This window comes from Schistocerca nitens, chromosome 8 (genome assembly GCF_023898315.1).
Source record: "Schistocerca nitens isolate TAMUIC-IGC-003100 chromosome 8, iqSchNite1.1, whole genome shotgun sequence".
Classification (NCBI taxonomy): Eukaryota; Metazoa; Arthropoda; class Insecta; order Orthoptera; family Acrididae; genus Schistocerca; species Schistocerca nitens.
The window spans coordinates 57,005,688-57,033,537 of NC_064621.1; positions in this window are offsets into that span (position 1 = coordinate 57,005,688).

A 27,850-nucleotide genomic window follows, 5' to 3' on the forward strand; every position below is an offset into this window, starting at 1 on the left:
TACTGTAAGAATATCCTTTTGTCTGTAATGTTGCGAGATGCACGGAAGGGTCTGACTGATTGGGTGTCGTAGTGCTGAGGGGCTACACAGAATGCGCACATACCACATAAGCCAAGCAGACGTCGGCAACAGAGCCGGTGCGCTCCCCACTCCACTGCCGGTTGAGGTACACTCCATGCGCCCGCTACAGCAGGCCAACGGCCTGGGGCGACACACACGTACCACTGGCCATTCATAAGTTCCACCACCCTTATGACTGGGGAAAGTATCCCGCGGAGCCAACAGCGGGTGGTTTCTTCTGCTCAACGGCTCACGCAGCAGCGCCATGGCAGAATGAACGACGCGCGGCAGAGTCCAGCGCGCATTTTTTACCAGCAACTATTAACTAGTACTGGACTGTGGAGCCGTGAAAAAAGATGACTGCTTGTATGTCTCCATAAGGTGGAAAGTGAAGGACTGGTGTCCCCACATTGTGAGTGGTGGAAAAGATTTTGTCTTTAGCAGACAGGACGATTGTTTTGTTTTGTCTTGACCACTGAATGGTGGGATCCATAAGCTTTTGGCAGTGACTTGTTAAGTGTGCTTTGTGAATTGCATGTGGGACGCTTGGTATACTTAAAGAGGACAGTTGTCGTTTGGTGACTACTGTATGAACGCAATAAACTAAAGTGGGACATTGACATTTGCATTTGTAGTGGGAGACATTTCTTTAATTGGTGCGGGAATAAGTGCTGATTGTTGGAACTTACGACTTTTAATTACACCATGAACTGAAAGGACAGAACCGTGGGTAATAGTAGTTGTAGGGCCATTTCTGGAAGACCAGATTCGTGTGGATGGTACTCTGAGAGTGACTATGACATTTGTGTTTAATGTGAGATACAGTTTACTGTTCAGTGCGTGTTCAAAATGCTGATTTGAGTGACCTAAAAACTTTCGTTCGGGTAACCATGGGAGAGCTTTGACACCGAGACAGTGGTTCTAGGAAAACTATCAGCAACTTTTTGACCCCAAGAAAATCACAGAATGAAATGTTTCCATGTGACTCGCAAGATAGGGAATAATGTATTTGTAACTGTGTAAATTTTTTTATATGTTTCATTCCTGAAGGGACAGCAAGTGTAATTGTATTTCATTAACATTTGTGTTTAGAATAGTTAGTGTTTTTTTTTGTTTGTTCTGGGTTATCAAGTTCACGTGGCATGTTTATTAGAATATTTGGTACATTGATGCTTTAATTATTAGCCAGTGGCGTAATACTAACATAGCGGCTCTTGTTGCATTGGTCAGTAAGGTTGTCACAGGGGACAAAAGTTTGCATTGCACAACAAATATCGGAATTAACTGATGCATTTTAATGTCGTGGACAGTAATGATCTTGTTGGTGTGTTGACTGAAGCCGCTTATTTGCATTATCACAGTGGTGATATTTCACATTAAGGTGTAATGAAGGCTTGTCGAAATGCAAGTTCTTGTCGTCTAAATGTGTAACAACAGAGAAATGAGCAGTAGAGTAAGATACGAGAGCTACTGGGGGATTCAAGCACTTATTGCTAACTATTTATTGCGTGTATTGATCAAAGTTGATGGACTGACTAGCTCAGCAGCAGGTATTTGTACTGGTGGACAAGGATAAGGTTAAACTCGCAGTCAAGTAGTGGTGGCAATTGCTTAAGTGATGATAGTTAACGAGGTATGACATGATGTCTTAGGTTGATTATATTACATAACCAGTATGTAACTTGTGGTATGTTTCATTGTTTTTCTTCTCAGTTTTATTTCTCTGTAGGTTTGATGTATATTTTAGAGTACTGACATGGAGCCTGACATTATACATGGAACTAGTGTACGCAATTTTTTCTTTTGTTGATTTTGTTTTGTATTTAGACATTGCCATGTAAAGATTATTACAACGCAATTTATGAATGTCAGATTACTTGTTCTGTGTTTTGACGGTGAGCTATTTAAAATTTCATGAGTACAATTAGTATTTTTTTATTTGTCATAGAATTAGTGAAGTATGGATTACTCATAAAAATAACGAAGATACCAGTAACTAAGCAAATTTTTATCTCAACATTATTTTTTATTTGTATGATGTAATGTTTTATTTGTCATGTGGATTGTTATAAATTTGTATGTGTACGTTACTCTGGATTGTGGAGAGTACAAGAATGCAACAACTGTGTCAATAATTTGGTAAAGTAACAGCATTTGGTCATCTATTTGAGGTCACCAGGGGCTAAGGTCTCCTCCTGGTAATTTTGATAACTTGCTACGTTTGTTCTAATACAGTTTTCTTTAAAAAATGTTCGGAACCACCCTCGCGTTGCAAGGATAGTACCGTGCCATTTTTTTCTGCATTGGGTAGCCGGTGGTGAAAGGGTACAGTACCACCCGACATTGAAAATAGGTACAACATACTTCATTATTTTTGTCAGAACAACACATTTTCTTGTAAAATAACTAAATTTCAATTAATACAGCAAAGCCAGATACGAGTGTGGGAAGGAATGACAATTTTACTTATTTAATTGATCACATGTGCACTCCCACAAAATAAATCCCTACATCCAGTTTGGTGAGATCTGTGAAATGAATGAATGTGTGGTCGTCTGCTAACCGCAGATAGTGAATGTGAATAGATGATCATCTTTGAGACGATCCTTTGGCCATCTTTGGTGGGACCAAAGAGATGAAATTTACCTGAGCTTTGAGCGCCTGAAATGTGGCTGACCAATATGGTAGCAAGGTGCTCCCCCATTTCGACAGAGGTGCAAGACAACCTGAAGAACGGCCACGTTGAAGCACTCTGTCGCTGGATCTTGTGCTGTTAAGTCCTGTCTTAGTTGTGCTCCGTAAAGGCAAAAGAGTGGAGACATGGTATGCATGTGGAATATTTAAGAGTACTTTGAAATACTAATTTCTCTATTTCAGGAACTTTTGTGGGGAGAATTAAATGTCAGGCAGGTAATATTAATGGGCTCGTAGTAATCTCCGGAAGTGACCAACGGTCACAATGAAACCAAGTGTAGCAATAATTTGAAATATTTCCGTGTGCTTAAGTTAAGCTGAACCACTAGCGTGTGTACTATAAGTTGAAATATTTAAGAAATGGCGTGTGCAGGACTTGAAATTAGAGACGAGTACTTCCACATGGTGAGTACTGTGTGAGTCTCAATCTGTGTATGAGACAAAGGATAAAGAGAAGTACTCGTCCATGGTATCAGTTGAGGACTCGCGTGTGTGATGAACACGTTCTTAATATTACTTTGCATGTTATGTTTCCGTGTGACGCTTGATTCAAACTATAATACTCTGAGAGAGAAGCAAGGTGAGTCAGCCGTCTATCCAGCAACGCCACTTGGTTTGCATTGCACGGGAAGACGTGCATATATCTCCTGAGTTCATGGTAGGAAAGAAGAATTACGAAGTGGGGCAGTGTCGTGTGAAACTGGGATAAGTACCAATTGAAGTGGGAAAGCTGAAAGTGATAGTGTTGTGACTATTTATTGTGTTGTATTCCATGTAGTAGTGTGTTGTATGTCATGTAATTTGGGTATGTGTGGTTTGCATGGGTGAGTAGCAAGGTAGTTTCAGAGGTAATGGGTTATGCTTGTTCCTTCTGTACCGCTCGGTCTGGAGGAAAGTTTCGTGATGATGATCGTGAGAGTCGAAGTGTGAGATATAATAAAAGATCCACCATCCTATCCAGAAAGTGCACTGTAGCGTTAAATAATTACGAGACCATAAGATAGAGAATCACCAATGTAAAGCCATGCCCACTGGGCGGAATTTCTCATGTGTTATTGTTGTAGGTTATAGAATTTGTGTGTTTAGGTTATAGAATTTATCGGAATAAATAAGATAGTGAAAAGAAAAAGATTGGTGGCCTTTTCCATCGAATTGTAGGTTGTCATGATATCCAGAATTTATAATGTGTGCGCCACTCATATTCAGTACGATGGCCAGGTGTTGATAAAAGCCGTTAAATAAAAAAGAAGAAAATGTGGTATTCCCAGTGCGTAGTGAACAGTCAGAGTTCTGTAAATTACTGATAGTCAGATGAGCGTTTCCGTTGCGTATTATTCATACAGGAGGATAATTTGTAACTTAATTGTAAGTACGAGAGTTCATGTTACTCGATAAATAAGAATGAATCCACTCGCTTAGCAGACCACTCATCTTGCAGGCCTGACTGCTTTATGCCACAGTATGAGCAAGGCATGTGGGTGCCTCTCAATATCATTTAGAGTACACATTTTGGAACCAATGTTTACTTGACAATTTGTTCTTACTCTGGTCCATATTATCGCCTTCCAAAATGTGGAAAGCAATAAGCTTGCGGTAGAAGAGGCCCAGTGTCAGAGGTATCAGAATAATTTTCGCTTATAATTTTCGATTCGGTCGTTTCAAGAGAAGGATTCCTTACCTAAAATCGATGCATTTACCCTTCTCCATTATCCTTGAAACTTTGTAACATCATCATTGAATCACCTAGCTCTTATTATAATTATATTAATTGGGGAGAAGAGGAGTTTGTGGCACAACTTGGCAAGAAGAAGGACGCGGTTGGTAGGACATGTTCTGAGGCATCAAGGGATCACAAATTTTGCATTGGAGGGCAGCTTGGAGGGTAAAAACCGTAGAGAGAGACCAAGAGATGGATACACTAAGCAGATTCAGAAGGATGTAGGTTGCAGTAAGTACTGGGAGATGAAGAAGCTTGCACAGGATAGAGTAGCATGGAGAGATGCATCATACCAGTCTCAGGACTGAAGACGACAACAGCAACATTATATACTTAATATGTTTTAGAACAGTTAGTCTTATTCTGAGGACGACGGTCATAGTAGCGTCGAAACCTGGTCAGTTTTGACTTAATATTTGTGACCGAGAGTTTATTTGTTCTAATATAAATTAATAATTAGTGATGTTTGGCAAACTAAGACGATTACGAAACGCTACTTTCCTTACCTAGACAGCACTGCAATACGAGCTCAACGATTTCTTGGATTCTGTTGCTTAAATTGATTGCGGCCGTTTTCAATTGAAGTAGAAGGGGAAAAGCAATTGACTTTCAATACACTATTACAGCAGGGTTTGAGTCTATGGTTACAAGTGCAGCAGGACACAGCTATCTTGCCGGCGAGAAGAAGCAGCTTTACCACAACGTAAATGACGACCGACTTATTTACTCGTAAAATTACCTTCTTGCACTCTAAGGCTTAATTTTTTCAAATCACTGTCACAGTATATCACTGAGTTACCGAATAGTTTCTCCCTGGCACCTTATGTACAACACTTTTTTTGGAAACAATACATGTAATTTGCGAACACTTGTCTTGTTGACCGTGCAATAACACTTTAACAGCGACCCTTCCTTAGCAGAGGTTGAAAATACCGCTTCAGTTGTAAACTACATTATTTTCACACGACCGGTTTCAGACAGTTATAAGCCCATCCTCAGGTGTCGTAGCTGTGCTGCGGTCCCCGAGCGCCGCGTGTACTAGGAGCGGTGTGCTGCCTATGAGCGACCCTTCCTTAGTCACCGATTTGTGATAGCGATAAACTTCGTCAAATTCATGTGATTGGGAATGTACAGGGTGTTTCAAAAATGACCGGTATATTTGAAACGGCAATAAAAACTAAAAGAGCAGCGATAGAAATACACCGTTTGTTGCAATATGCTTGGGACAACAGTACATTTTCAGGCAGACAAACTTTCGAAATTACAGTAGTTACAATTTTCAACAACAGATGGCGCTGCGGTCTGGGAAACTCTATAGTACGATATTTTCCACATATCCACCATGCGTAGCAATAATATGGCGTAGTCTCTGAATGAAATTACCCGAAACCTTTGACAACGTGTCTGGCGGAATGGCTTCACATGCAGATGAGATGTACTGCTTCAGCTGTTCAATTGTTTCTGGATTCTGGCGGTACACCTGGTCTTTCAAGTGTCCCCACAGAAAGAAGTCACAGGGGTTCATGTCTGGTGAATAGGGAGGCCAATCCACGCCGCCTCCTGTATGTTTCGGATAGCCCAAAGCAATCACACGATCATCGAAATATTCATTCAGGAAATTAAAGACGTCGGCCGTGCGATGTGGCCGGGCACCATCTTGCATAAACCACGAATGTTCGCAGTGTCGTCTAAGGCAGTTTGTACCGCCACAAATTCACGAAGAATGTCCAGATAGCGTGATGCAGTAATCGTTTCGGATCTGAAAAATGGGCCAATGATTCCTTCGGAAGACATGGCGGCCCAGACCAGTACTTTTTGAGGATGCAGGGACGATGGGACTGCAACATGGGGCTTTTCGGTTCCCCATATGCGCCAGTTCTGTTTATTGACGAAGCCGTCCAGGTAAAAATAAGCTTAGTCAGTAAACCAAATGCTGCCCACATGCATATCGCCGTCATCAATCCTGTGCACTATATCGTTAGCGAATGTCTCTCGTGCAGCAATGGTAGCGGCGCTGAGGGGTTGCCGCGTTTGAATTTTGTATGGATAGAGGTGTAAACTCTGGCGCATGAGACGATACGTGGACGTTGGCGTCATTTGGACCGCAGCTGCAACACGGCGAACGGAAACCCGAGGCCGCTGTTGGATCACCTGCTGCACTAGCTGCGCGTTGCCCTCTGTGGTTGCCGTACGCAGTCGCCCTACCTTTCCAGCACGTTCATCCGTCACGTTCCCAGTCCGTCGAAATTTTTCAAACAGATCCTTTATTGTATCGCTTTTCGGTCCTTTGGTTACATTAAACCTCCGTTGAAAACTTCGTCTTGTTGCAACAACACTGTGTTCTAGGCGGTGGAATTCCAACACCAGAAAAATCATCTGTTCTAAGGAATAATCCATGTTGTCTACAGCACACTTGCACGTTGTGAACAGCACACGCTTACAGCAGAAAGACGACGTACAGAATGGCGCACCCACAGACTGCGTTGTCTTCTATATCTTTCACATCACTTGCAGCGCCATCTGTTGTTGAAAATTGTAACTACTGTAATTTCGAAAGTTTGTCTGCCTGAAAATGTACTGTTGTCCCAAGCATATTGCAACAAACGGTGTATTTCTATCGCTGCTCGTTTAGTTTTTATTGCCGTTTCAAATATACCGATCATTTTTGAAACACCCTGTAGCTCCTACTTATTCAAATAACTAATGGTCACTATATTTCATAACAGTGGAAGTAAGAGTGCAGCGAGCTTAATACTTGACTATCTGTAACATATAGAACCTGCGTACTGACTGTCGTTTCTCTTTCATAACCGACTGTAATATACCCAATTTCTGCAGAATTAACATAATTAAAAAATGAAATCTGTGCCTGCTTTCCGTTAATTGGATAGGTGCTTCATATATGAGACTGAACGGAATGATGTTTCCCTTCAAATACTGGAAGGTTTTGGTTCCATTCACGCTTGCTCTTGAGGGAACCGTGAGGCACTGTAGCCAGCCTGATGTGTCTAGTCGCACGTCAGCGTGTAGTGTATGCTAGCTCTGGAACAGGATAAAATATGTAGCGCTTAATAAGAGTTGTTTCCCGTAAGAAGCGGCTGCGCCGGCCGAAGTGGCCGTGCGGTTAAAGGCGCTGCAGTCTGGAACCGCAAGACCGCTACGGTCGCAGGTTCGAATCCTGCCTCGGGCATGGCTGTTTGTGATGTCCTTAGGTTAGTTAGGTTTAACTAGTTCTAAGTTCTAGGGGACTAATGACCGCAGCAGTTGAGTCCCATAGTGCTCAGAGCCATTTGAACCATTTGAAGCGGCTGCGCCACCACGCTATCTGTACTTAGAGCCAGATTAAGTTCACCTCGACTAGTGCCTTTCAAAGAAGGCGGACAGCGTAACACCACCATATTCACTGAGCACCAGTACGATTCTGATGAAGCAGCTGTTACTGTGATATGCTAGCGATGATTATAAAATAATTGCTGCTGATACTTTACCGAGAAAAGCGAAAATAGTAATGTCTATCTGCAGTAATCCTACGACAGAGAGACTCCAAAATAGCAATAACGGTTTAATGTAACGAAGCGTACTACAGGCTCCGTGTGTATTTATCGAGTTCTTGCAGTTTAATGTTCCCTAATTCCTGACAATTACACATTAGCGGATCTTTGTGCCTATCGGAAAATAAATATGGAAATATTTAAGTGGAATTGTTAGAACACTGCTGGAGAACTCCATTTCGTGTTCAATATGACTCGGTAAGCAACGTTAATTGGACTTTCAGTCCGTCACCTGACGATTTACTGAATGAGGTCAGAAGGCTATGACAGTTGTGTTGCCTGTCGCATGAATTTTGTGAAGTGTTGCGCCGAGTTCTTCGGTGCAGCTGGGATACTCTTCTTTACTGCATGTCCCCCATACCGTAATTAATAAAATAACAGAACGCTCATTCTGCTAAAAAACTCAATATTCGAAAGTCCTTGAACAAGAAGCAGCGAGCAGTAATAATGTAGCAAACTGAACAGAATGTAGGGGGCAAGAATGGCTCCTTGCTTTTCGAAACTTTTCTGATAGGGTCTGCGAAAAGAGTTTGCTTTCATATTATGCTTCACAACCGTAAAATGTTTATTTTCCCTCTTCATACTTCTTAAGATCAAAAGAGAATGGGCATTCTGTCCCTAGTTAATATTTCGATAACTGATGAAATGATGCTGTTACCATTTTCTCCGTCGTATCGGCGAATGCAGACTTACTTCGGATACTCTAAGAGCGTACACGCAGCATTCAGAGGCGAGATGATGTCTTTCTGTTTCTTTCTTGGCGTCTGCTGCTGTGACCGTCCGTCAGTTAACATAAACTCGCTGGGCTCTGTTTATCAGCAGACTTTCACGGGTCACCTCAAGAACGCAATGTCTGTCCTAAATATGTTCTAGAGTTAGTGCATCTTCAAAAATGGCTCAAATGGCTCTGAGCACTATGGGACTTAACATCTGTGGTCATCAGTCCCCTAGAACTTAGAACTACTTAAACCTAACTAACCTAAGGACATCACACACATCCATGCCCGAGGCAGGATTCGAACCTGCGACCGTAGCAGTCGCGCGATTCCAGACTGCGCGCCTAGAACCGCTAGACCACCGCGGCCGGCAGTGCATCTTCCAATAACATAATTAATGTAATAAGCAGGACACGGAATGAGGAATAATTAATTTCGTAGTTTGCCGTCTCATTACAATACTTCACATTAATGTATAATGCTTTTTTATTCTTTCTTGCCTTTTACACTAATGTGCGAAATAATATCGTGTCGAACCTCCTTTTACCATGGACTCAACAAGTCGTTTGAAGTCCCGTGCAGAAATACTCAGCCACATTGCCTCTAAAGCCGTCCATAATTTCAAAAGTCTTGCCGGTGCAGGATTTTGTGCACGAACTGACCTCTCAACTATGTAATGATGTGCAGAACTATAGACCTATAACGTCGATCAGTTGTAGAATTTGGGAACACGTATTATGTTCGAGTATAATGACTTTTCTGGAAACTAGAAATCTAGTCTGTAGGAATCAGTATGGGTTTCGAAAAAGGTCGTGTCAAACCCAGCTCGCGCTATTCGTCCACGAGGCTCAGAGGGCGATAGACACGGGTTCCCAGGTAGATGCCGTGTTTCTTCACTTCCGCAAGGCGTTCCGTACAGTCCCCCACAGTCGTTTAATGAACAAAATAAGAGCATATGGACTATCAGACCAATTGTGGGATTGGATTGAAGAGTTTCTAGATAACAGAACGCAGCATGTCATTCTCAATGGAGAGAAGTCTTCCGAAATAAGAGTGATTTCAGGTGTGCCGCAGGGAAGTGTCGTAGGTCCGTTGCTATTCACAATATATATAAATGACCTTGTGGATAACATCGGAAGTTCACTGAGGCTTTTTGCGGATGATTCTGTAGTACATCAAGAGGTCGTAACAATGGAAAATTGTACTGAAATGCAGGAGTATCTGCAACGAATTGACGCATGGTGCAGGGAATGGCAATTGAATCTCAATGTAGACAAGTGTAATGTGCTGCGACTACATAGAAAGAAAGATCCTTAATCATTTAGCTACAATATAGCAGGTTAGCAACTGGAAGCAGTTAATTCCATAAATTATCTGGGAGTTGGCATTAGGAGTGATTTAAAATGGAATGATCATATAAAGTTGATCGTCGGTAAAGCAGATGCCAAAGTGAGATTCATTGGAAGAATCCTAAGGAAATGCAATCCGAAAACAAAGGAAGTAGGTTACAGTACACTTGTTCGTCCACTGCTTGAATATTGCTCACCAGTGTGGGATCCGTACCAGATAGGGTTGATAGTGGAGATAGAGAATATTCAACGGAGAGCAGCGCGCTTCGTTACAAGATCATTTAGTAATCGCGAAAGCGTTACGGAGATGATAAATATACTCCAGTGGAAGACTCTGCAGGAGAGACGCTCAGTAGCTCGGTACGGGCTTTTGTTGAAGTTTCGAGAACATATCTTCACCGAGGCGTCAAGCAGTATATTGCTCCCTCCTACTTGTATCTCGCGAAGAGACCCTGAGGATAAAATCAGAGAGATTAGAGCCCACACAGAGGCATACCGACAATCTTTCTTTCCACGACCTATACGAGACTAGAATAAAAGGGAGAACCGATAGAGGTACTCAAAGTACCCTCGGCCACACACCCTCAGGTGGCTTGCGGAGTATGGATGTAGATGTAGATACGTCCCATAAATGTCGGTAGGATTCCTGTCTGGTGATCTGAATGGCTAAACCATTCCCTCGAAATGTCTTACATGTTCCTCAAATCAATCACGAAATTTGTTGCCTGGTGACATGATGCATTATCATTTACAAAAATTCCTCATTATTTGGGAACATGAAAACAATGAATCGCTGTAAATTGTCTCCAAGTGTCCGAATATAATCATTTATAGTCAATGATCTCTGCTAACACAGCCCACACCATTGTGGAGCCACCACCAGCTTCCACAGTGCCTTCTTGACAACGTGGGCCCATGGCTTCGTGGGGTCTGCACTCGAACCCTACCATCAACTCTTACCAACTGAAAGGGTTTCCCAGTCGTCTAAGACCGAACCAATATGGTCACGAGCGGAGGAGATGCGTTGCAGGCGAGGTCGTGCTACTACCAACGGCACTCCCGTCGGTCGTCTGCTGCCATGTCCCGTTAACGCCAGATTTCGCTGCACTGTCCTAACGGATACGTTTGTCGTACGTCCCACACTGATTTGCGCAGTTATTTTATGAAGTGTTCCTTATCTCTTAATGTAGACAACTCTACGCGAACGCAGCTCCTCTCGGTGGTTCAATGGAGGCCATCGGCCTCTGCGTTGTCCATAGCGAGGGGTAATGCCTGAAATTTTTTATCCTTGACACTGTGGATATCGGGATGTTGAATTTCCTAACCATTTCCCAATTGGAGGGGCAATGGGTGTAGCTCCGCGTTCAAAGTCTGCTAACTGCCGAACTGCCGCCATGCGGCCATAACCACGTCGGAAACCTTTTCACATGAATCACACGAGCACAAATGACAGTTCCGCCAATGCCATGCGCTGTTGTACCTTGTGTACGCTATACTGCCACCATCTGTATACGTGCATATCGCTGTTCCATGACTTTCCTCACCTCAGTCTATACCTTAGAAGTATTTATTCACGCAATGATCACAAACGAACAAACTGACTCATACACACTCTCACACACTCACACTCTCACACACTCATACTCTCACACACTCTCACACACACTCTCTCTCTCACACACACACGCACACACACACACACACACACACACACACACTCACACTCACACACACACACTCAGACACACTCACTCAACTCACACACGAACACTCACTCAAATGGCTCTGAGGACTATGGGACTCAACATCTTAGGTCATAAGTCCCCTAGAACTTAGAACTACTTAAACCTAACTAACCTAAGGACATCACACACACCCATGCCCGAGGCAGGATTCGAACCTGCGACCGTAGCAGTCCCGCGGTTCCGGACTGCAGCGCCAGAACCGCTAGACCACCGCGGCCGGCTAAACACTCACTCATTCCCACTCACTCACACTCATACACTCACACTCACTCACTCACACACACACACACACACACTCACACTCACTCACTCACACACACACTCACACTCACTCACACACACACACATACACTCATACTCACACTCACACTCACACACACTCCATTTCTTAGTTGGCGTGGACTTGTAGGGACTTCTTAGTTTCTTGGCAGTGCAAAAACTCTGAGAAAGAGGCTGAAGAATAACGGACTGCTATTTACAATATTTTGTTGATCATGAGATGATCGATTGCACAGCTTTTGCGGAAGAGTATACTTCAAGTAATAAACCGATCCACTGCCATTAAGTCGGATTTCCTGAAGGCATCGTGGCACTGATTCAGCTAAGTACCTCGGTAGTGTAACGTGACTATCTACCACCACGAGTTTTCTGCGCTCGACAATAGGTCACTTTGGTTGTGTGTTCACGTGCCTCTGACCGCGTATTCTCAATTGGATTGAGATCCGATGCTCGAGGAACGAAGAGCATTAGTTGTATTCTGTTTCGGCCCTGACATCAATCCTCAACCGCTGTGTTCCGATGGAAAGGGCTGTGGTCCTATACCTAAATTGTTTAGTTTTTTTACCCATTTTATTTAAATGTCGTATTTATAATTAGCGCACTGTATTAGTAGTTTCTACACGTTAAAAAAGTAAGGACAGGTCAAAGCAGAGTAGTCTAGATTGAACAATCCTTTTAGAAACGCGTCACCGGCCTTGCCGCAGTGATAACACCGGTTCCCGTCAGATCACCGAGATTAAGCGCTGTCGGGCTCGGCTAGCACTTGGATGGGTGACCATCCCGGTCTGCCGAGCGCTGTTGGCAAGCGGGGTGCATTGAGCCCTTGTGAGGCAAACTGAGGAGGTACTTTATTGAGAAGTAGCGGCTCCGGTCTCGTAAACTGACAAGCGCCAGGGAGAACGGTGTGCTGATTAGATGCCCCTCCATATCAGCATCCAGTGGCGCCTGTGGCCTGAGGATGACACGGCGGCCGTCCGATGCCGTTGGGACTTCCAAGGCCTGTTCAGACGGAGTTTTAGGAACGCGGTTTATCGAGAGCGTCATATGGTGAGCGTCATAGCCTGAAGCCCACATTAACACCGACCGGCTGAAACAGAAACGAGCAATGTGGCATCGAACTGAGACATAATTAACGTTGGTCAATTGGAACTTATGTGTTCAACAACGCCGGCCGCTGGTGGCCGAGCGGTTCTGGCGCTACAGTCTGGAACCGCGCGACCGCTACGGTCGCAGGTTCGAATCCTGCCTCGGGCGTGGATGTGTGAGTTGTCCTTGGGTTAGTTAGGTTTAAGTAGTTCTAAGTTCTAGGGGACTTATGACCTCAGCAGTTGAGCCCCATAGTGCTCAGAGCCATTTGAACCATTTTGTTCAACAATGTTGCACAGATACATTCCTTCAACGGTGTAACAGGCAGCAAAGGTAAAAGAAATTTTTTAAATATGACCATTGTCGGACATATGAATAAATACAAACGATATTGTGATGCTAATATTGGAAAGAACAACAAATATCTGTTTCAGTGATGAAAGGATACATATTGGAGGATCTGCTGACGAAGAACAAAACAGTCTGAATGGGAATAATATAAAACATGAAAGAACTATGAGGGGCACAGAAGGCAAATGAACAAAATAAAAGGAAGGAAGATGCAGTTCATTAGGTACCCATTTGTGGACACATCACCGTCCTCATCAACGTATTCGGGACAATTTAGGAGACTAGGAACTATGAGGCGGCAGAGTACTTTCAGGTCATCATGACTAGAACAACGTGAGACAACGAGAGAATACCATACGACAGAGTAGAATGTTTACTTCGACAAGTTGTAGCCTTTACGAAATGAAAGAATAAGCATTTTAACTATGAAAAAGTTTTATACTATTTGCTGTTCACACCTGCGGAAAATAGATCTTGAGAATACAGCTACTCAACTCTTGGCTTCATGATGTTTTCTAGAATATTAACAGAGGCCTCTCCGTTGAGGATTCCCTCAATTTTCCAGAGGGGTGCTGCAACCCAAGGTGGGATGTAACTCCAAAGGCCAACAGAAAAGCGCCAGAGTCTCTCTCTTTCCAGGAGATATTTCGGACAAGCGCTCTCCTAGTGGCCGGTATACCTAGTAATATTTATTGATTGATTCTAACAGGGAAGCTGAAACAGCTTCCGTCTATTACGCCACTGTCCGCACCGAAACTAAGTTTATTGTGCGGTATCGCTTCCTGTATATCTAGTAAAGCCAACCAATGCCCTTAAGTAGTGCAAGGAGTCCCTCCACTAGTGTTTTGTTAGACACAATTTGTTCAGGTCTTAGTTGTCCCGAAGATTCTGTTTCTTTTACTCTCCAGTGACAAGCATTCGAAGATTAGGTGTGATATAGTTTCTTCACCCTCATCACAGATCCTACATTTATGGTCCTCTTCCGTTATACCCATTGTGTGTAGTTGTTTTTTTTAAATTCCCATTGCCGGTCATCACTCCAGTCATGAGTTTGATCTCTTTCCTGTTCAATCCCAGGATTACGGAGCTCGTTTTAAAACATGAGTTGGGCATCATTACCTTACCATGTTTTTGTTTATGGACCTTGGTACAATAATCTACGTGCTGTTTCCTAGACCAGTTCCGTAGTGCTATTTGATCATAGCCTTCGTTATTGTCAAAGTATTCGGGACAATGTAGGAGACTAGGAACTATGAGGCGGCACAGGACACTATACTTTCAGGTCATCATGACTAGAACAACGTGTGACAACAATATTCGGGACAACGAGAAAATACCAAACGACAGAGTAGAATGGTTACTTCGACAAGTTGTAGCCTTTAGGAAACGAATGAATAAGCATTTTAACTATGAAGAAGTTTTATGCTATTTGCTATTCACACCTGCGGAAAATATATGTCTCCTTGAGATTACAGCAACTCAACTCTTGGCTTCATGATGTTTTGTAGAATAATAACAGAGGCCTCTCCGTTGATGATACCCTCAATTTTCCAGAGGGGTGCTGCAACCCAAGGCGAGATGTAACCCCAAACGCCAACAGAAAAGCGCCAGAGTCCCTCCCTTTCCATGAGATATTTCGGACTGAAGCGCTCTCCTAGTGGCCGGTATAACTAGTAATATTGATTGATTGATTAACAGGGAAGCTAAAACAGTTTAGGTCAATCCCACCACTGTCCGCACCGAAACTAAGTTTATTGTGCGGTATCGCTTCCTGTATATCTAGTAAAGCCAACCAATGCCCTTAAATAGTGCACGGAGTCCCTCTACCAGTTTTTTGTTAGGCACAATTTCTTCAGGTCTTAGTTGTCCCGAAGATTCTGTTTCTTTTACTCTCCAGTGCCATACATTCGAAGATTAGGTGTGATGCAGTTTCTTCACCCTCATCACAGATCCTACATTTATGGTCCTCTTCCGTTATACCCATTGTGTGTAGGTGTTTTTTTTTTTTTTTAAATTCCCATTGCCGGTCATCAGTCCAGTCATGAGTTTGATCTCTTTCCTGTTTAATCCCAGGATTACAGAGCTTCTTTTAAAACATGGATTGAGCATCATTACCTTACCATGTTTTTGTTTATGGACCTTGGTACAATATTCTACGTGCCGTTTCCTAAGCCAGTTCCGTAGTTCTATTACATCATAGCCTTGGTGATTGTCAGGACAGGTCCCGATACAATAAATGTTTTTGCCCCCATCCTAGCCAATCTGTCGACTTGTTTATTGCCACAGATCACTGGGTGGCCAGGGACCCGCACTAGGTTTACCCTGTTGCTTCCCTCTAGCTCCATCAGAACCCTGTGGCATTCTGCAACGATCTTAGATCTTGTTGCAGGAGCAGCCAATGATTTCAGGGCTGGCTGGCTGTCTGAATCTTGTAGCACCCGCACATATTTTCCTCCACACATGCTCTGAATGGAGTAATTTCAGCTCGTAATACAGATGCCAATTTTCCTAGAGAGAAGATGCCCTCCAGTATTGGCTGAACCCCGCACACGCCTGCCCCAACGCCTTGGTCTATTTTTCGACCCATCAGTGAACCAAACGACGTCCCTCGTACGGTGTCGAACTGTTTTTGCCCACTGCTCCCTGCTTCCATTTATTATATTGTAAGGCTTGTCGAAGCAGTTGGGAGTTATTGTATAGTCGGCAGGCATTTCCCCAGCCATTCCTGCACTTACCTCACTCACTATGATATTGTGTGGTTCTGGATATTCGAATGAGACCCTGTTTTTGCCAGTTTTAAGTCTGTGTGCCCCAGCTGCTGCCTCCGTCTTGATATCCAAAGGTGTAGGCGAGGCGTGTCCAGCATGGCTTCCATTCCAGCGGTTGGTGTGCTGCTAATTCCGCCTGTAATGGCTAAGCAGGACAATCTATCCAGCTCTTTTTTTTCTGGTCATCAGTCTACTGACTGGTTTGATGCAGCCCGCCACGAATTCCTTTCCTGTGCTAACCTCTTCATCTCAGAGTAGCACTTGCAACCTACGTCCTCAATTATTTGCTTGACGTATTCCAATCTCTGTCTTCCTCTACAGTTTTTGCCCTCTACAGCTCCCTCTAGTACCATGGAAGTCATTCCCTCATGTCTTCGCAGATGTCCTATCATCCTGTCCGTTCTCCTTATCAGTAGTTTCCACATATTCCTTTCCTCTCCGATTCTACGTAGAACCTCCTCATTCCTTACCTTATCAGTCCACCTAATTTTCAACATTCGTCTATAGCACCACATCTCAAATTCTTCGATTCTCTTCTGTTCCGGTTTACCCACAGTCCATGTTCCACTACCATACAATGCTGTACTCCAGACGTACATCCTCAGAAATTTCTTCCTCAAATTAAGGCCGGTATTTGATATTAGTAGACTTCTCTTGACCATAAATGCCTTTTTTGCCATAGCGAGTCTGCTTTTGATGTCCTCCTTGCTCCGTCCGTCATTGGTTATTTTACTGCATAGGTAGCAGAATTCCTTAACTTCATTGACTTCGTGACCATCAATCCTGATGTTAAGTTTCTCGCTGTTCTCATTTCTACTACTTCACATTACCTTCGTCTTTCTCCGATTTACTCTCAAACCATACAGTGTACTCATTAGACTGTTCATTCCGTTCAGCAGATCATTTATTTCTTCTTCACTTTCACTCAGGATAGCAATGTCATCAGCGAATTTTAATTCCACTCCTGAACCTTTCTTTTATTTCCATCATTGCTTCCTCGATGTACAGATTGAAGAGTAGGGGCGAAAGGCTACAGCCTTGTCTTACACCCTTCTTAATACGAGCACTTCGTTCTTGATCGTCCACTCTTATTATTCCCTCTTGGTTGTTGTACATATTGTATATGACCCGTCTCTCCCTATAGCTTACCCCTACTTTTTTCACAATCTCGAACAGCTTGCACCATTTTATATTGTCGAATGCTTTTTCCAGGTCGACAAATCCTATGAAAGTGTCTTGATTTTTCTTTAGCCTTGCTTCCATTATTAGCCGTAACGTCAGAATTGCCTCTCTCGTCCCTTTACTTTCCCTAAAGCCACACTGATCGTCACCTAGCGCATTCTCAATTTTCTTTTCCATTCTTCTGTATATTATTCTTGTAAGCAGCTTCGATGCATGAGCTGTTAAGCTGATTGTGCGATAATTCTCGCACTTGTCAGCTCTTGCCGTCTTCGGAATTGTGTGGATGATGCTTTTCCGAAAGTCAGATGGTATGTCGCCAGACTCATATATTCTACACACCAACGTGAATAGTCGTTTTGTTGCCACTTCCCCCAATGAGTTTAGAAATTCTGATGGAATGTTATCTATCCCTTCTGTCTTATTTGACCGTAAGTCCTCCAAAGCTCTTTTAAATTCCGATTCTAATACTGGATCCCCTATCTCTTCTAAATCGACTCCTGTTTCTTCTTCTATCACATCAGACAAATCTTCACCCTCAGAGGCTTTCAATGTATTCTTTCCACCTATCTGCTCTCTCCTCTGCATTTAACAGTGGAATTCCCGTTGCACTCTTAATGTTACCACCGTTGCTTTTAATGTCACCAAAGGTTGTTTTGACTTTCCTGTATGCTGAGTCTGTCCTTCCGACAATCATATCTTTTTCGATGTCTTCACATTTTTCCTGCAGCCATTTCGTCTTAGCTTCCCTGCACTTCCTATTTATTTCATTCCTCAGCGACTTGTATTTCTGTATTCCTGATTTTCCCGGAACATGTTTGTACTTCCTCCTTTCATCAATCAACTGAAGTATTTCTTCTGTTACCCATGGTTTCTTCGCAGCTACCTTCTTTGTACCTATGTTTTTCTTCCCAACTTCTGTGATGGCCCTTTTAAGAGATGTCGATTCCTCTTCAACTGTACTGCCTACTGCGCTATTGCTTATTGCTGTATCTATAGCGTTAGAGAACTTCAAACGTATCTCGTCATTCTTTAGTACTTCCGTATCCCACTTCTTTGCGTATTGATTCTTCCTGACTAATGTCTTCAACTTCAGCCCACTCTTCATCACTACTATATTGTGATCTGTGTCTATATCTGCTCCTGGGTACGCCTTACAGTATCTGATTTCGGAATCTCTGTCTGACCATGATGTAATCTAATTGAAATCTTTCCGTATCTCCCGGCCTTTTCCAAGTATACGTCCTCCTCTTGTGATTCTTGAACAGGGTATTCGCTATTACTAGCTGAAACTTGTTACAGAACTCAATTAGTCTTTCTCCTCTTTCATTCCTCGTCCCAAGCCCATGTTCTCCTGTAACCTTTTCTTCTACTCCTTCCCCTACAACTGCATTCCAGTCGCCTATGACTATTAGATTTTCGTCCCCCTTTACATACTGCATTACCCTTTCAACATCCTCATACACTTTCTCTATCTGTTCATCTTCAGCTTGCGACGTCTGCATATATACCTGAAGTATCATTGCCGGTGTTGGTCTGCTGTCGATTCTGATTAGAACAACCCGGTCACTGAACTGTTCACAGTAACACACTCTCTGCCCTACCTTCCTATTCATAACGAATCCTACACCTGTTATACCATTTTCTGCTGCTGTTGATATAACCGATACTCATCTGACCAGAAATCCTTGTCTTCCTTCCACTTCACTTCACTGACCCCTACTATATCTAGATTGAGCCTTTGCATTTCCCTTTTCAGATTTTCTAGTTTCCCTACCAAGTTCAAGCTTCTGACAATCCACGCCCCGACTCGTAGAACGTTATCCTTTCGTTGATTATTCAATCTTTTTGTCATGATAACCTCCCCCTTGGCAGTCCCCTCCCGGAGATCCGATTGGGGGACTATTCCGGAATCTTTTGCCAATGGAGAGATCATCATGACACTTCTTCAATTACAGGCCACATGTCCTGTGGATACACGTTACGTGTCTTTAATGCAGTGGTTTCCATCGCCTTCTGCATCCTCATGTCGTTGATCATTGCTGATTCTACCGCCTTTAGGGGCAATTTCCCATCCCTAAGACAAGAGAGTGCCCTGAACCTCTATCCGCTCCTCCGCCCTCTGACAAGGCCGTTGGCAGAATGAGGCTGACTTCTTATGCCGGAAGTCTTCGGCCGCCAATGCTGATTATGTGGTGTCACCGCTAGACACCACACTTGCTAGGTGGTAACTTAAATCGGCCGCGGTCCTGTAGTACATGTCGGACCCGCGTGTCGCCACTGTGTAATCGCAATCCTAGCGCCACCACATGGCAGGTCACAATACACGGACTAGACCTCGCCCCAGTTGTACGGACGACATAGCTTGCGACCAGACCTACCAAGTCTTCCTCTCATTTGCCGAGAGACTGATAGAATAGCCTTCAGCTTATTCCATAGCTACTACCTAGCAAGGCGCCATTTGTATCAGTGCTTATAGCTTACTACTATTCAAGAGATGTATTCCAACAAGAGAATAAAGTTAAGTATATTATTCCAGCTACGTACTTTTCTTCTTATTCATTAATAAGTCTCATGTTCCAGTACTTCACGCCCGTCTGCGTTAGTTTAGCGTGCACTTTCAGCCACTTCGATCTACAAGGTGTTGGCCCAGCTGCCGACACATCAGATTATTTATCAAAATTTAGGCAGTGGCGGGGATTGAACCCGGGACCTAAGATGTTTTGATTATGAATCAAAGACGCTACCCCAAGACCACCTTATCAAGCTGCTTAGCTACAGCCCGCTGTTCTAGTTTCTTCCACCACACTACAGCCCCGTTGGAAATCCTATGTCTGACCACTATGGTGTACATCCAGTGCATATCTCTGGGTCTTAGGCCCCAGTTTTTGCCACAAGCCCTTCTAGTATTCACTAGAGTACTTTTTGGCTTGGAGCAGATATTCTTAATGTGAGGGGTCCATGTTAGCTTATCATCTAATGTTAATTCACTATCCCCTTCAAAGGTTGAGTTTCATCGAAGAGCTTTAGATTCCAACTTGAGTGTTGAATATGTCTCTTGGTAAATGGCACCACAACAGTCTTCTTAGGATTAACTCTCAGATACCGTTTGATGCACCAATTTTGCACTATGTCCAAACTTCCTTGTGCCATATTTCTAACTGTGTCTGTAAATTTGCCAAGTATTACTATGATAAGGTCATCTGCGTATCCTTGGCAGAAGCATAGTCTGGAATTTAATTCCTCAATGAGTTCGTTCACCACTAGATTCCGCCGGCCTGTGTGGCCGAGCGGTTCTAGGCGCTTCAGTCTGGAACGGCGCGACCGCTACGGTCGCAGGTTCGGATCCTGCCTCGGGCATGGATGTGTGTGATGTCCTTAGGTTAATTAGGTTTAAGTAGTTCTAAGTTCTAGGGGACTGATGACCACTGCAGTTAAGTCCCATAGTGCTCAGAGCCAATAAATAGGCGCGACATTCCGAATCATATGTATTTACTATGGATTATCACCATCCGCTGTTATGAAATATTTTAGACAATTTGTTAGTAATAAGTGACAGTGGGTTGGAAAATTTAAGCCTTCGAGATCAAGAGGGTAATTCTACTAGTAATTCAAAACGTCGGTCATCATTTACTTTGTGGTAAACGTGCATCTTTCTGCCTAGCCTCTACTACAATAATCTTAACGTTCACGTTTTCGATGTCACATTTTATGTTTGCCTACTGCACCTGTCACCATACATCCAATTCTTTGTCTATTTTAATTGAAAACGACGACAGTGAATTTGCGTAACGTAATCCTACGAAAGAAGGACATTTTGTACTGCAGTTCCGTATCGGTAAAAAAAAAATAGCATTTCATAATCGTCAGGTGATTGACAGAGTTTGTTAAAGTTTAGTAATTAGTTATTATATGAGTGTGTGATGTCTGCTGTTTCGGATATGTCTAAAAGAAAAGGCACTACGTAGAATCTACAGTTGTGCTACATATGGTGTTGATTGAACATAGAGTGGAGAGGAAGGAAAGAAAAGGGAAGGAACAAGTGATATCAGCTGCATCGATACTTAATGCGGAGTTGGTGGTGATAAGTGAAAACGTGTTCCGGATCGGGACTTGAACCTGTGATCATCTGCTTACTAGACAGTTGCGTTAACCATTAGCCATCGGACACAGATTCTATCCGAAATGTGCGGATTTTTTTGGCTGACCCACACTTCCAGCTAGCGACACTTATCTGCAGTCGCAATCCGTGTTCTCCACGCTCGCTAATTTTAGGTTCCCTCCAGCGACCAAACAATAGTGCATTCCCGCACTGAAGGTTGTTGATTCATTGGCCGTGGGGCGAATCAGTTTCATGAGTTCGTGGTATCTGCCGTTTCATACATTTCCGAAAGAACACACATGACACGAAATCTGTGACTTCAGTGGGGATACACAATTTCGTTCTATCTCCGGCGGAAATCTAAAATCGCAGGCCGCGGGGGCCAAGCGGTTCTCGGCGCTACAGTCTGGAATCGGGCGACCGCTACGGTCGCGGGTTCGAATCCAGCCTCGGGCATGGATGTGTTTGATGTCCTTAGGTTAGTTAGGTTTAAGTAGTTCTAAGTTCTAGGGGACTGATGACCTTAGATGTTAAGTCCCATAGTGGTCAGAGCCATTTTAACCATATTTTTTAAATCTAAAATCAGCTAGCATGGAGGACATGGACGGGGCTTGTGGATATGTGGCGCTCGGTGTGAGTGGGAGTCTTGGGAGCGTGCCGAAACAGTCGGTGCATTTGCAATGAACTCATTGCAGGGATGGCGCAGTGACTTCGAGAGGCTACGTTGCGTGCTGCTCCCAACAAAACGCTAGACCCTGACGGACTCCCTCTTGAATTTTACAAGGGTTTTTAATCTTATGGGCCCAGCATGGGTCAGGATGTACTGAGAACTTCTGAACCCCAATTTCCAAGTACCATCTGCCTCTTGATTCCGGTGCCCAGACCCGGGGGAAGCTGTCCTCCACTAGATTTTCGCCCATTGAAAACGTCAACACCGAGCCATCCCCGAGCCTTGGTATGTCGTCACCAACGAGAAATTTTCGACCAGACGAAGACTACAAGCCATTCACCTAACTGACGGTTCTATGTGCGGCCGATACGCGATGGTAGGTATGGACAAACACCGATTGAACTCTGCCCCCCCTCCCCCGCCCCAAGTTGTTGTTGTGGTCTTCAGTCCTGAGACTGGTTTGATGCAGCTCTCCATGCTACTCTATCCTGTGCAAGCTTCTTCATCTCTCAGTACCTACTGCAGCCTACATCCTTCTGAATCTGTTTAGTGTATTCATCTCCTGGTGTCCCTCTACGATTTTTACCCTCCACGCTGGCCTCCAGTACTAAATTGGTGATCCCTTGACGCCTCAGAACATGTCCTACCAACCGATCCCTTCTTCTAGTCAAGTTGTGCCACAAACTCCTCTTCTCCCCAATTCTATTCAATACCTCCTCATTAGTTATGTGATCTACCCATCCAATCTTCAGCATTCTTCTGTATCACCACATTTCGAAAGCTTCTATTCTCTTCTTGTCCAAACTGTTTATCGTCCGTTTCACTTCCATACATGGCTACACTCCATACAAATACTTTCAGAAACGACTTCCTGACACTTACATCCATACTCCATGTTAACAAATTTCTCTTCTGTAGAAACGCTTTCCTTACCATTGCCAGTCTACATTTTATATCCCCTCTACTTCGACCATCACCAGTTATTTTGCTCCCCAAATAGCAAAACACCTTTACTACTTTAAGTGTCTCATTTCCTAACCTAATTCGTCAGTATCACCGGGATTAATTCGTCTACATTCCATTACCCTCGTTTTGCTTTTGCTGATGTTCATCTTATACCCTCCCTTCAAGACACTGTCCATTCCGTTCAATGGTCTTCCAAGTCGTTTGCTGTCTCTGACAGAATTACAATGTCATCGGCGAACCTCAAAGTTTTTATTTCTTATCCATGGATTTTAATACCTACTCCGAACTTTTCCTTTGTTTCCTTTACTGCTTGCTCAATATACAGATTGAATAGCATCGGGGAAAGCCTACAACCCTGTCTCACTCCTTTCCCAACCACTGCTTCCCTGTCGTGTCCCTCGACTCCTATGACTGTCATCTGCTTTCTCTACAAACTGTAAATAGCATTTCGCTCCCTGTATTTTACCCCTGCCACCTTCAGAATTCCAGTCAACATTGTCAAAATCTTTCTCTAAGTCTACAAATGCTAGAAACGTAGGTTTGCCTTTCCTTAATCTTTCATCTAAGATAAGTCGGAGGGCCAGTATTGCCTCATGTGTTCCAACATTTCTACGGAATCCAAACTGATCTTCCCCGCCCAAGCGACTGCTAGAAAGTAATCCCCCAGACTCTGGATTTCCTCCTATGCGCCCTTTTCCTTCGATTGTGGCCCCAGACGTCTTTCATCCCGACGCCGTCCATTTTCCGATGACCCGGATGAATGCGTTCAACAGGATAAAGGGAATGGCGATACAGCACATGTACCGTGACGGCGAAGAGGAAGTCCTCGACGTGTGGCGATACATGATGGGCAAGTTCGTGGTCTTAACGAGCAGAACGCAATACCGGAACTTTTCTGTTAACTATTTAGGGTCATCGTTCATGGACCCACTGCCCAGCTGGGGCGTACTCGCTGTGAGAAGAATCTGACTTGCAGACGTGATGTTTCCACGATCCCCGTACGGTAACACAAAGTCACTGGCTGTGTGCAGTGGTCTTGGACACTCTAACGGTTGAAGTCTGATGGTACCCATTGAAATGAAGACCGCCTCTTCCTGTCCGCCCACTCCGATGAAGTGGTCTCAACAGACAAGATAACTCTTTTCCGTTCACGTTACCATCATAATATTCGGATTTTGTGTTGTGACTCCGTTCAACTTGCTGATATATATATATATATATATATATATATATATATATATATATATATATATAGAAAAACAATGAGAGAGAGAGCACTTCGGTGGTTAGGGCTCGGAATTCGACTCCTGCCCGCCTTGGGTTCTCCAGCCTGTCGCTGACTGTGCTCCTCAATCTAAAGAAAGAAAGAAATGAAATAAAAAAAATTAAAAATCTTTATAGGCTGCGGGGCTCCTGTAATACCGACGCCGCATGTTACTGAGTTCTCGAAGGTTTTTTTTTAAACAGATATATAAAAAAAATAGTAAGGCAACTGCTCACGACAAGTGGGAAAAACAGTTCAGGCAACCCCTCTAGAGGATCATAGCATAAAAAAAATAATAGAAAAGTGGTTAACGCAACTGCCTAGTAAGCAGGAGATCCTGGGTTCGAGGCCCGACCAGGCACACATTTTAACTCGTCGCCGCCGATTCCGCATGCAGCTAATATCATCAGTTCCTTCCCTTTCCCTTACTTTCTTCCCCGTCCACCTTCAATTAATTTACATAATGTTTGTTATTAGTTCATAGCCGCTCTTTTGTCGCTTATTTGCACTATTTATTGAATGGTGGATCTGCAACAATAGAAACATCAGATGTTTAGAAAACAGACTATTCGTATGGATCAGAAGTATTTATCTTCAGAGAAACGATAAAATAACCGTTCATGAAAGCTGACAACAAGAAGGTGGTCAGTACACAGGGTGATTCGGCGATTATGTAGAAATTTTCAGTGATGATGGGGAAGTGTAAATGTTTTAATCTGAGTAAGGGACCCTGTCCATGAAAAGAGTCGAAAGTTGCATTCGAAAACCATTCTTATATCTACTACAAGGCCTTTGCGTCCCACGATTGTGATGGGGGTAATATGGCTCGAAAGAAGAACAAATTGTTTAGTTATTATGAGCTCTAAAATGTGTACCTTAAGAGCTATGATCACATGTTCACCAAAAGAGATGAGTTTCACTTTTTTGAAAAGCTCAGGGGCTGAACTAATAACACTCTCCATAGCATCTTAGCACCACCTTCATGTTGGTGAACCAGTTGTTATTAAGGGTTTTCTCTATCTTAAGCGTACTGAGAATTGTAAATATCTTCAGCACAGACGGTTTTCGCTTAAACTAAAAAACTATCAGTAGTGATAATATCGTAATATTTGCAAATAGATGATTTTGGTCGTTCTTTCAGTATTTATAGATTAAATGATGGCTTTGCCTAGAGATGCCTTATTCTGGATACTACCATCGGCGTTCTGTGTTCCTTGTTTCACGTTCTGATTCCCTCTCAAGTTAGCTGATTAATTTTTCTCCACTCGATTTGGAATCCGCTTGTGGTTTCCATGCACATTGGAGTATTTGATTTGGAACTTTATGCTATTCATAGTTTACTGAGTTTCTCTTTGTGGATGTTCACATCTTTCAAGCAATCCAGTATTGTTATCTTTTCAATAGTATCCCTTTGTTTTGAGGATAGTTCCAAAGATAGCATTCTTAAGAAAAGTATTTTCAAAGTGTATAATGAAAGTGAATAATGATCAAACGACGAGTTGCCTAATGATAATGTCTACAGTATAACCATTGGAACTCTCCTAAAATTTGAATCCAATTTGTTGAATGAGATTTTTGATTATTCCATACACTTAAGACAGAAAAAAAGAACTAACTGTTATAGTTGTTGATTTGCTGTATTTAATTTGTAGTCAATGCATCTCGGTATTGTAAGTAATTATGCTCCCTAAAGCTAGTTACAGAAACTGCAATAAAACTTCCTGACATGCACAGTCACGCTCAAAAGTAACATAACGCAGCTGTCTAGCAGGTCCTCTAATCGCTCCTTGGTACAGTTGTTTGACTATTGAAAGCGGTTTCAACAAGTCACCACTAGAAAACAATGCTCTGTATCGCAATAAATCAAGATGTAAAGATATACAACGATACTACAAATATCAGGGAATACCTTATCACAGATAAGACTCTCCTAAAGGCTTGCAAGCTCACATTTATTACAATAAATGACATACCCGAAATGTTACCATTCTCATTATTACCTCAGATAGGTAATGCACGTAGTAAGTTCGTCGTACTCATGATTTCCTCTTCAAAGTAACATACCGTACTTATTATGTAACACAACATGACATTAAAAATTTAAGTTCTTCACGAGCAGCTAGTTGACAATATGTATGAACTTCAAATGACACGACGAACAGTCTCGATCTGCATACGGATTCAAACCCAGGTCATGCAGACTAAGCAAAGATTTCGTGACTGACGGAAACTAACAGTCATTCCTGACATACAGAGAGTGATATACCTCGATTTTAGACAGTTGGCAAATATCAACTTTAAATTACATAACGTAAACATTTTTAACGGACAGGAATTCCTACCCAGCATCTATTATCCCTGTTAACGAACTACGACATAATTTAAATATTGCTTCTTCACAAGTAAATTACTTGAAATGCCGTGACGTAAAACTTTGTGTTGGACAGGGATTCGAACCCAGAACCTAATCAGATTGTTATCGTAGCATAATCAACTGTGCATATCGGATATTCTCGGCAGTAGCTACATGTTTTAACTGAAATGACGAGACGAAACATTAATTTTTTCCTTCCCAGGACTCTAACGCGACACCTATCGCTGTTATATTCTAGGGAAGACGAACGTTAAGTATGGGTTTGTTACAGCAGCAGCGACATGTGAGCATGTTTGAACTAGAAATAATATGACAAAGAGTTCAGTGCTAACTGGGAATCGAACCCCACACATATCGTTGTTGACTACGCACAAAGAGACGTCAGCTACCTAATTTTTCTCCACCAGCATCCTTGAACTTACAGTGATCTCGCAAATAGTTCTGTGTCTCACTGGGAGTCAAAAACGTCAGATATCGTCAGTGTTGACAACGAATGAAAATACATTAAAAAACCAAAATTATTATCCACCAGCAGATAGGTGTTCCCACGCTAGAGCTTAATAATACGTAACGAAAACTTAAGTGCTGGGCCAGCATTTGAACCCATTCACGGGCAGCATTTAGAGATGTTGAAGAATCTGCAGTTTCGAACAAACAACAAATTGTAGTCGATCTGTATTGTCACGAAAGGATCAAATTCCGCGTTAAGGGCGGTCTGAGTTGCATTCCCAGTTCAGAACCAATTTTGTCGACATTCAGAAGCTCAAACCGAAGATGGAATAAGCGTCCTTTGACCCTACATACCGTTCGTTTCGTCACTAGAAATGAATAACTAGTATAATAAAGGTAACTACATGTCGCCACACCTGACTTTATTGCGGTTCAAGCTAATGTCTACTTGGTAGAGAAGGAATATTATGATTAATGTTAATTTCAGACCACAATTCCATTATACCTTCTTCACTTGACGTAGCCAGAA